We start from the raw sequence: 9,505 nt of genomic DNA, 5'->3' as shown, positions 1-9,505 counted from the left end.
TTAAGAAGAACAATTCTTCAGTCTCCTCCTTGTAACAACCTTTTAGGTACTTGAAAACTGTTATGTGCCCTCTCAGTCTTTTTTTTTCCAGACTAAACATGCCCAATTTTTTCAATCTTCCCTCATGGGTCACGTTTTCTAGATCTTTAATCATTTTTGTTGCTCTTCTCTGGACTTTCTCCAATTTGTCCAGATCTGTCCTGAAATGTGGCATCCAGAACTGGACACAACACTCCAGTTGAGGCCTAACCAGCACGGAGTAGAGTGGAAGAATTACTTCTTGTGTCTTGCTTACAACACTCCTGCTAATACATCCTAGAATTATGTTTGCTTTTTTTTTTGGCAATAGTGTTACACTGTTGACTCATATTTAGCTTGTAGTCCATTCTGACCCCCAGATCCCTTTCCGAAGTACTCCTTCCCATTTTGTATGTGTGCAACTGATCGTTCCTTCCTAAGTGGAGTACTTCGCATTTGTCCTTATTGAATTTCATCCTATTTACTTCAGACCATTTCTCCAGTTTGTCCAGATCATTTTGAATTTTAATCCTATCCTCAAAAGCACCTGCAACACCTCCCAGCTTGGTATCGTCCGCAAACTTTACAAGTGTACTTTCTATGCCATTATCTAAATCATTGATGAAGATATTGAACAGAACCGAAGCCAAAACTAATCCCTGCAGGACCTCACTCATTATGCCCTTCCAGCATGACTTTGAACCACTGATAACTACACTTCCAACTAGTTTTACACCCACCTTATAGTAGCTCCATCTAGGTTGCATTTCCCTAGTTTGTTTTTAAGAAGGTCATGCGAGACAGTATCAAAAGCTTTATTAAAGTCAAAATATACCACATCTACCGTTTCCCCCCATCCACAAGGCTTGTTACCCTGTCAAAGAAAGCTATCAGGTTGGTTTGACACAATTTGTTCTTGACAAATCCATGCTGACTGTTACTTATTACCTTATTATCATCTAGATGTTTGCAAATTGATTGCTTAATTATTTGCTCCATTATCTTTCTGGGTACAGAAGTTGAACTGACTGGTCAGTAATTCCCCGGGTTGACCTTATTTCCCTTTTTATAGATTGGCACTATATTTGCCCTTTTCCAGTCTTCTGGAATCTCTCCCATCTTCCATGAGTTTTCAAAGATAATTGCTAAAGGCTCAGATATCTCCTCACTCAGCATGACAGAGAGCATCTTAGTTGACATATCAGGATCAAACCAGGGATCTCCAAAGCTAAAAGCCTGAGCTTTTACAGCTTGAGCTAAAGAGACAGCCCCTCAAGTTGGGAGCTGTAACAATTCATGTCCTCTGTAGATCAGCACAGAGGGGATCTGTAACACACATGCTCACCAGTGAATAACCTGAATATTATATTTGGCTAAGCGAGTGCAGCCCAGATTTTAATATATCTGGGTTAATGTCCAGAGTAATAAAGATCCAGTATAAGCCAGATTTCACTGGGTGTCAAAAAATCTCTACATTTGCTTCTCTCTTATTATTTTCAATCTCCATAAATTTTTTATCACTACGAAGGGCTTCTGTTATTGACTTTACTGCTCTCCTGGTTTCTGCCACCATTTCTGCCAGACTTCTAGAATTTAGTGCTACCTGGGCACGACTGGTCTCATCTCTATCCCCAGCATCCCACCCAAAACAGCTTCAGATACACACTGAATAGGAGCGTTGGGGAGATGAAACCTCCACCGGGCCTTCCATCAGGGAAGGTGAAACATTGCCTAAAAGAGTGGAGCTACTGCAGAGTGATTCCATCCTCCCACTAGATCCCTTAGACAGGTCACTGCACATCACGACCAAGGCCTAGTGAAAGAACTAAGGAAACGAGTATGGGCAGAGGATCTGTCCATTGCCAGAGGGAGATCATTGGCCAGAGAAAGTGGTATAGTTCCTAGACACCTCCTAGGCCTAAATACAGACTGGTAAGGATCCCAGAAAGAGAAGAACTGGAGGTAATGTTGAAGTTGGTTCCCTCCATTCTTCTCTATAACGGTCCTCAGGATGGGAGGGTCTGAGGCAGAGGGAGACATGATGAGAATGTTAGTGAGAACTGAGGGTCTCTTGAGCAGTATGAAAACAGGTGAGTCAGGTGTGAGAACAGAGAGGTGTCCTAGTTGGAGAGTGAACATAGTAGTGAGGGCTTCACCCTTGGGAGGTGAGTGACTAAAGGGATGGAAGGGTGATTCATAGATTCTAGGACTGGAAGGGACCTCGAGAGGTCATCGAGTCCAGTCCCCTGCCCGCATGGCAGGACCAAACACTGTCTAGACCATCCCTGATAGACATTTATCTAACCTACTCTTAAATATCTCCAGAGATGGAGATTCCACAACTTCCCTAGGCAATTTATTCCAGTGTTTAACCACCCTAACAGTTAGGAACTTTTTCCTAATGTCCAACCTAGACGTCCCTTGCTGCAGTTTAAACCCATTGCTTCTTGTTCTATCCTTAGAGGCTAAGGTGAACAAGTTTTCTCTCTCCTCCTTATGACACCCTTTTAGATACCTGAAAACTGCTATCATGTCCCCTCTCAGTCTTCTCTTTTCCAAGCTAAACAAACCCAATTCTTTCAGCCTTCCTTCATAGGTCATGTTCTCAAGACCTTTAATCATTCTTGTTGCTCTTCTCTGGACCCTTTCCAATTTCTCCACATCTTTTTTAAAATGCGGTGCCCAGAACTGGACACAATACTCCAGCTGAGGCCTAACTAGAGCAGAATAGAGCGGAAGAATGACTTCTCGTGTCTTGCTCACAACACACCTGTTAATACATCCCAGAATCATGTTTGCTTCTTTTGCAACAGCATCACACTGTTGACTCATATTTAGCTTGTGGTCCACTATAACCCCTAGATCCCTTTCTGCCGTACTCCTTCCTAGACAGTCTCTTCCCATTCTGTATGTGTGAAACTGATTTTTTCTTCCTAAGTGGAGCACTTTGTTAAACTTCATCCTGTTTAACTCAGACCATTTCTCCAATTTGTCCAGATCATTTTGAATTATGACCCTGTCCTCGAAAGCAGTTGCAATCCCTCCCAGTTTGGTATCATCCGCAAACTTAATAAGCATACTTTCTATGCCAATATCTAAGTCGTTGATGAAGATATTGAACAGAGCCGGTCCCAAAACAGACCCCTGAGGTACCCCACTCGTTATGCCTTTCCAGCAGGATTGGGAACCATTAATAACTCTCTGAGTACGGTTATCCAGCCAGTTATGCACCCACCTTATAGTAGCCCCATCTAAATTGTATTTGCCTAGTTTATCGATAAGAATATCATGCGAGACCGTATCAAATGCCTTACTGAAGTCTAGGTATACCACATCCACAGCTTCACCCTTATCCACAAGGCTCGTTATCCTATCAAAGAAAGCTATCAGATTGGTTTGACATGATTTGTTCTTCACAAATCCATGCTGGCTGTTCCCTATCACCTTACCACCTTCCAAGTGTTTGCAGATGATTTCCTTAATTACTTGCTCCATTATCTTCCCTGGCACAGAAGTTAAATTAACTGGTCTGTAGTTTCCTGGGTTGTTTTTATTTCCCTTTTTATAGATGAGCACTATATTTGCCCTTTTCCAGTCTTCTGGAATCTCTCCCGTCTCCCATGATTTTCCAAAGATAATAGCTAGAAGCTCAGATACCTCCTCTATTAGCTCCTTGAGTATTCTAGGATGCATTTCATCAGGCCCTGGTGACTTGCAGGCATCTAACTTTTCTAAGTGTAGTAGGTCCTAGCCGGGGCTCGACCCTTCCGGGCAGGTGGGGAGCCACACCGACTCACTACTGTGGGAACAAGCAGTCAGTTAGTCCCGAAACTCCGGCTCTTCGGTGCAGAGTCGGAGCAACCACAGTTAAAGCTCAGGCCCTTGACTGCAGGGGGGCTGAGCGAGCAAGCAGTTCAGGAGCCCAGGCCCTGGATCAGGGCGGGGCAAACACAGTTAGGCTCAGGCCCTTGTTTGCAGGGGGCTGAGCGAGCAAATAGTTCAAGCCCAGGCCCTGGATCAGGGCGGGGCAAACACAGTTAGCTCAGGCCCTTGTTTGCAGGGGCTGAGCGGATAAACAGTTCAGGTAAGGCACGCCTAGGCTTCTGTAGCCGAGCGTTGGGTGAGGGGGAAGCCTGCCACCCATGCGGAGGGTGGCAGGGGGGAACGCAGGCCCACCCACTCCACTGCGTTCCAGCCCGGGGCCCTAACAGCGGTTGCTGCCGCTGCTGGTCAGTGGGGTATCCAGACCGCAACACACTGACATAGGCTCACACTCAGTTACAGCCGGACCGGGGTCGTCTATCCCCGGGCTACTTCCATGATCCCCCTCAAAGCCTACCTCGTTCGTCGCGTCGGGATCGGGCCAGTCCATCTGCATGGGCTCCTCTCTGCCCGGGCTCGGCGGCAAGTCCGGTAGCTCTGCCGGGAAGTCATGCCAACGGTCCTCAGGCGGCTCCTCTGGATAGCAGCAGGGGCGAAGGGGTTCGGGTCCAGTCTCACCCTCAGGGTTAGTGGGGTGCGGTTCCCAGGGATTCTCCCAGTGGCGGGCGTGAACGGGCTCCGGCGGCTCCTCCTCGTAGCGGGCCCGGGGTAGCTCAGGCCAGCTAGGGTCCAGGCCTCGGTCTTCGCCGGTCTCCTGGCCGGGAGCTCCCGGCCGCACGTCTGCTCCCTGTGGTGGCTGGCCGCCGACTGAGCTCTGGCGGCCGGCCTTTATACTTCCTGTCCCGCCCCTTGACTTCCGGGGGGCGGGGACAGGCGGTCGTGGTCCCACCCACTCTGGTGCCTGCACGTGGGCTCCCTCTTCCGGGCAGGAGGGGAGCCACACCGACTCACTACACTAAGTGATTTTTAACTTGTTCTTTTTTTATTTTATCTGCTAAACCTACCCCCTTCCCATTAGCATTCACTATGTTAGGCATTCCTTCAGACTTCTCGGTGAAGACCGAAACAAAGAAGTCATTAAGCATCTCTGCCATTTCCAAGTTTCCTGTTACTGTTTCTCCCTCTTCACTAAGCAGTGGGCCTATGCTGTCTTTGGTCCTCCTCTTGCTTCTAATGTATTGATAAAAAGTCTTCTTGTTTCCCTTTATTCCTGTAGCTAGTTTGAGCTCATTTTGTACCTTTGCCTTTCTAATCTTGCCCCTGCATTCCTGTGTTGTTTGCCTATATTCATCCTTTGTAATCTGTCCAGTTTCCATTTTTTATATGACTCCTTTTTATTTTTTAGATCACGCAAGATCTCGTGGTTAAGTCAAGGGTGGTCTTTTGCCACATTTTCTATCTTTCCTAACCAGCGGAATAGCTTGCTTTTGGGCCCTTAATAGTGTCCCTTTGAAAAACTGCCAACTCTCCTCAGTTATTTTTCCCCTCAGTCTTGATTCCCATGGGACCTTACCTATCAGCTCTCTGAGCTTACCAAAATCTGCCTTCCTGAAATCTATTGTCTCTATTTTGCTGTTCTCCCTTCTACCCTTCGTTAGAATTGCAAACTCCATGATTTCATGATCACTTTCACTCAGGCTGCCTTCTACTTTCAAATTCTCAACGAGTTCCTCCCTATTTGTTAAAATCAAGTCTAGAAGAGCTTCCCCCCCAGTAGCTTTTTCAACCTTCTGAAATAAAAAGTTGTCTGCAATGCAGTCCAAGAATTTGTTGGATAGTCTGTGCCCCGCTGTGTTATTTTCCCAACATATATCCAGATAGTTGAAGTCCCCCATCACCACCAAATCTTGGGCTTTGGCTGATTTTGTTAGTTGCTTAAAAAAGCCTCATCCACCTCTTCCACCTGGTTAGGTGGCCTGTAGTAGACTCCTAGCATGACATCTCCCTTGTTTTTTACCCCTTTTAGCCTAACCCAGAGACTCTCAACACTTCCGTCTCCTATGTCCATCTCTACCTCAGTCCAAGTGTGTACATTTTTAATATATAAGGCAACACCTCCTCCCTTTTTCCCCTGTCTATCCTTCCTGAGCAAGCTGTACCCATCCACACCAACATTCCAATCATGTGTATCATCCCACCAAGTTTCAGTGATGCCAACAATGTCATAGTTGTATTTATTTATTAGCACTTCCAGTTCTTCCTGCTTATTGCCCATACTTCTCGCATTTGTATATAGGCATCTAAGATACTGGTTTGATCTTTCCTCCCAGTTTTGTCCTGACCCCCCTTTCTCTCTGCCAATATAGCCCACACTCCCTCTCGTTTCCAACCCATCTCCCAGGACTCCATGTTCCCCACTTACCTGTGGGCTTTACTCACCTGTCCCCGTCGAACCTAGTTTAAAGCCCTCCTCACTAGGTTAGCCAGTCTGTGTCCAAATAGGGTCTTTCGCCTCCTGGAAAGGTGAACGCCATCTCTGCCTAGCAGTCCTTCCTCGAATAGCATCCCGTGGTCTAGGAAGCCAAAGCCCTCCTGGCGACACCATCTTCGCAGCCAGGCATTCACCTCCATGATGCATCTGTCTCTGCCCGGGCCCCTACCTTTGACAGGAAGAATCGAAGAGAATACCACCTGCGCTCCAAACTCCTTCACACGTACTCCCAGAGCCCTGTAGTCACTCTTGATCCGCTCAGTGTCACGCTGCGCAGTATCATTTGTGCCCACATGGATGAGTAGCATGGGGTAGTAGTCAGAGGGCTGGATAATCCTCAACAATGCCTCCGTAACGTCTCGGATACGGGCTCCCGGCAGGCAGCATACCTCCCGAGATGAAATGTCAGGGCGACAGATGGGTGCCTCCGTCCCCCTCAGCAGAGAGTCTCCGACCACCACTACCCTACGTTTCCTATTCGCAGTGGTGGCAGCAGACCTCCCAGCCTTAGGGGTACGAGGCTTCTCCTCCTTTACTGTAGGGAGTGATTCCTTCTTTCCTGTATCAAGAAGAGCATAATGGTTACCTATTACCACGGCGGGAGGGAGATGTGGGTGAGTTTTAAGAGAATGGCTGGGTGATGTGGTTATCTGGTGCATGAGAAAAACAGATGTGAATTACGCGTATGTGCGAGAGAGAAAGAGACCAGTCAGATGACAGTCTCATTAACTACACAGTCCTGATCCATCTTCCGAACACTGTCCAGCCTGTGCTCTGAATAAATAGCGTGTGATCATCTAACTGAAAACAGTTGTCATAATGCAAATACTCAAGGGAGTTGGGTTCAAGTTGCCCAGCCAATCCAAATTCTGCCATTTCCCGAATTCTGAGCACTTGACTTTGCAAACGTAATGTTCCTTTAATGTAGTCTCTCTGTGTGTAACTTCCTAGGTTAGAGCAAGCTGAAAAAATGGCAATTCCATGATGCAGGATGGATGAAGTGTCCCTTGCTTGGGTACCCTTCTGCAGCAGGCCATAGCATAGTAAGTGCACCTGACTCAGTTTCTCCTTCAGTGGTTCCCAGAAACTCCATGAAGAGGCTCTCTTGCCTAAATAATACCCCTCCTTGGGGACACTATTACAAAAACATAGCACAAGTAGTCCATAATGAAAGTCCCAGACCTCAGTGCATTTATCACCCCCAGTTCACGCAGTCCTTAAAATCCCAAGACATACAGTCCTGTAGCGGGGTGATCCCCCACTCCTGCCTGGAAGGGCTTAAAACAGCCCTGGCAGAGGGCTGGGGCAAAGGAAAAGCTACTAGGTTGATCGGGGAAGCAGCTGCAGCTGGGCCATGCCCTAATCAGCCCCCAGCTGGCCCTATATAAGAGGCTGGGTGCTCAGTAGTCTCTCTCTGTGTTCAGAGAGAGATGGGCCTGGTTGTAGGGAACCTAACCAGGTATCTGGAGTGGAGCAGGGCTGGGGAAAGGCCAAGGGAGCGGGGGAGCTCTGGCCTAGGAAAGCCCTAGGCTGCAGGCCTGGTAAGGCCTATTAGGTACTGGGTTGCAGGGGGCAGCCTATGGGTACCCAGAGGCAGGCAGCAGGTCCAAACCCCTTTGCCTGTGATGAGTGGCTTATACGCTGCAGTCTTCCCCAGTGAATGGGGGCTAGATAAGGACTGACAGTAGTCAAGACTGAGGTGAAGTGAGGATAGTGAGTGGGGGTTCCCCTGGGAAGGGGAGACCCAGAGCTGTGAGGGGTTATTGCCAGGGGGCAGCACCTTAGACAACAGGGCACCAGGTCTGGGAGGGACACGGGGGGCCAAGCGGTAGCAGGACACTGGCCTGCAGAGGGTGCTCCAATGGCTGGAGAGTTAATTCCTGAGATAACCAGCAGGAGGCACTGCAGAGGTGAGTCTTGTATTGTTACAAGTCCCTTGATGCCAGTGTCTTCTGCCATACCTGTGCTTTTTGCCAGACTGCTCTTGTCTCTTTTACCAGGAGAGGCACCCCAGCCCTTCCAGCTGGAGTGCAACCTTGCTCTTCCCAGCAGGAACCACAACAGCCACTGTGCTAGGAAATCATCCCCACTTGGGAAGCATCCCTCACTCTCCCTGACCCTCAGCCCTGGCTTCCTCACTTGGGGTAGTCAGCTAACAACCCCCTTTTGCTGCTCTCCTGCCTTCCCCCAAGAACCTCCTTCAGAGACCTCCACCAGTCTCTGGCAGCTCTTACCTGCCCTTTTCCTGACATGCTCCTCCTGTCATTTCTGTGGCCCAGTTGCCTTCTTTTAAGCCCCCCTGGGGGTGAGGAGGCTGTCAGTTATCACAGGTCTCTTGCCTCTTTTTAAAGGGCCAATGTTAGCCTGTGACAGGGACCATGGTGAGTCCCACGTGGTTCATTGGCAGGGCTGGAACCCTGACAGTCCCTGCACAGACCTCAGCTGTGTGAGCTCAGAGTACCTGGTGGCAGCAGCGTGTGGGCCAGCCACTAGAGGAGATGATGCACACATTGTGTCAGTGGATTTCACAGATATTTGCAGAAGTATGTTGAGGCTCAGGAATTCTGAGGTCTGAGCACACTCTAGGCCTTCTGCTCCTGCCCCTCGCAAGCCTGATCCTTTCTGTCCCTGTCCTGGCCGCAGTCCCAGTCTCCTCCACCCAGCTCCTCATCCCTGTCCTGGTCTCTCCACCACTGCCTTCCCCTGGGCTCGACAGCCCAGACCAGGTCTCCCTGCTTGTCTCCATGTCCCAATGCACCTTCCTCATCGCAGTCCCAGATCAGTCCCCACAGTCAACAGTGTGCCCTTGTTGCCAAGAAGGCTAACGGCATTTTGGCCTGTATAAGTAGGGGCATTGCCAGCAGATCGAGGGATGTGATCATTCCTCTCTATTTGACATTGGTGAGGCCTCATCTGGAGTACTGTGTCCAGTTTTGGGCCCCACACTACAAGGAGGATGTGGAAAAATTGGAAAGAGTCCAGCAGAGGGCAACAAAAATGATTAGGGGGCTGGAGCACATGACTTATGAGGAGAGGCTGAGGGAACTGGGATTGTTTAGTCTGCAGAAGAGAAGAATGAGGGGGGGATTTGATAGCTGCTTTCGGAACTACCTGAAAGGGGGTTCCAAAGAGGATGGATCTAGACTGTTCTCAGTGGTATCTGATGACAGAACA

General features: G+C 48.7%; 1 long non-coding RNA gene across 1 annotated transcript; it reads right to left on the bottom strand.

Annotated features, from left to right (window-relative positions):
• Nucleotides 1-5,215: 5,215 nt before the first annotated feature.
• On the bottom strand, nucleotides 5,216-6,912 carry LOC135973101 (uncharacterized). Its single transcript, XR_010589800.1, has 2 exons — nucleotides 6,721-6,912; nucleotides 5,216-5,955 (listed from the first exon to the last, which is right to left on the bottom strand). It is a non-coding gene; the product is annotated as an uncharacterized LOC135973101 (long non-coding RNA).
• Between the last annotated feature and the right edge of the window lie 2,593 nt (nucleotides 6,913-9,505).

This window comes from Chrysemys picta, chromosome 8 (assembly GCF_011386835.1).
Source record: "Chrysemys picta bellii isolate R12L10 chromosome 8, ASM1138683v2, whole genome shotgun sequence".
Taxonomy (NCBI): Eukaryota; Metazoa; Chordata; order Testudines; family Emydidae; genus Chrysemys; species Chrysemys picta.
The sequence above is the reverse complement of the archived record's forward strand: the minus strand, read 5'-3'. Positions and strand labels throughout refer to the sequence as shown.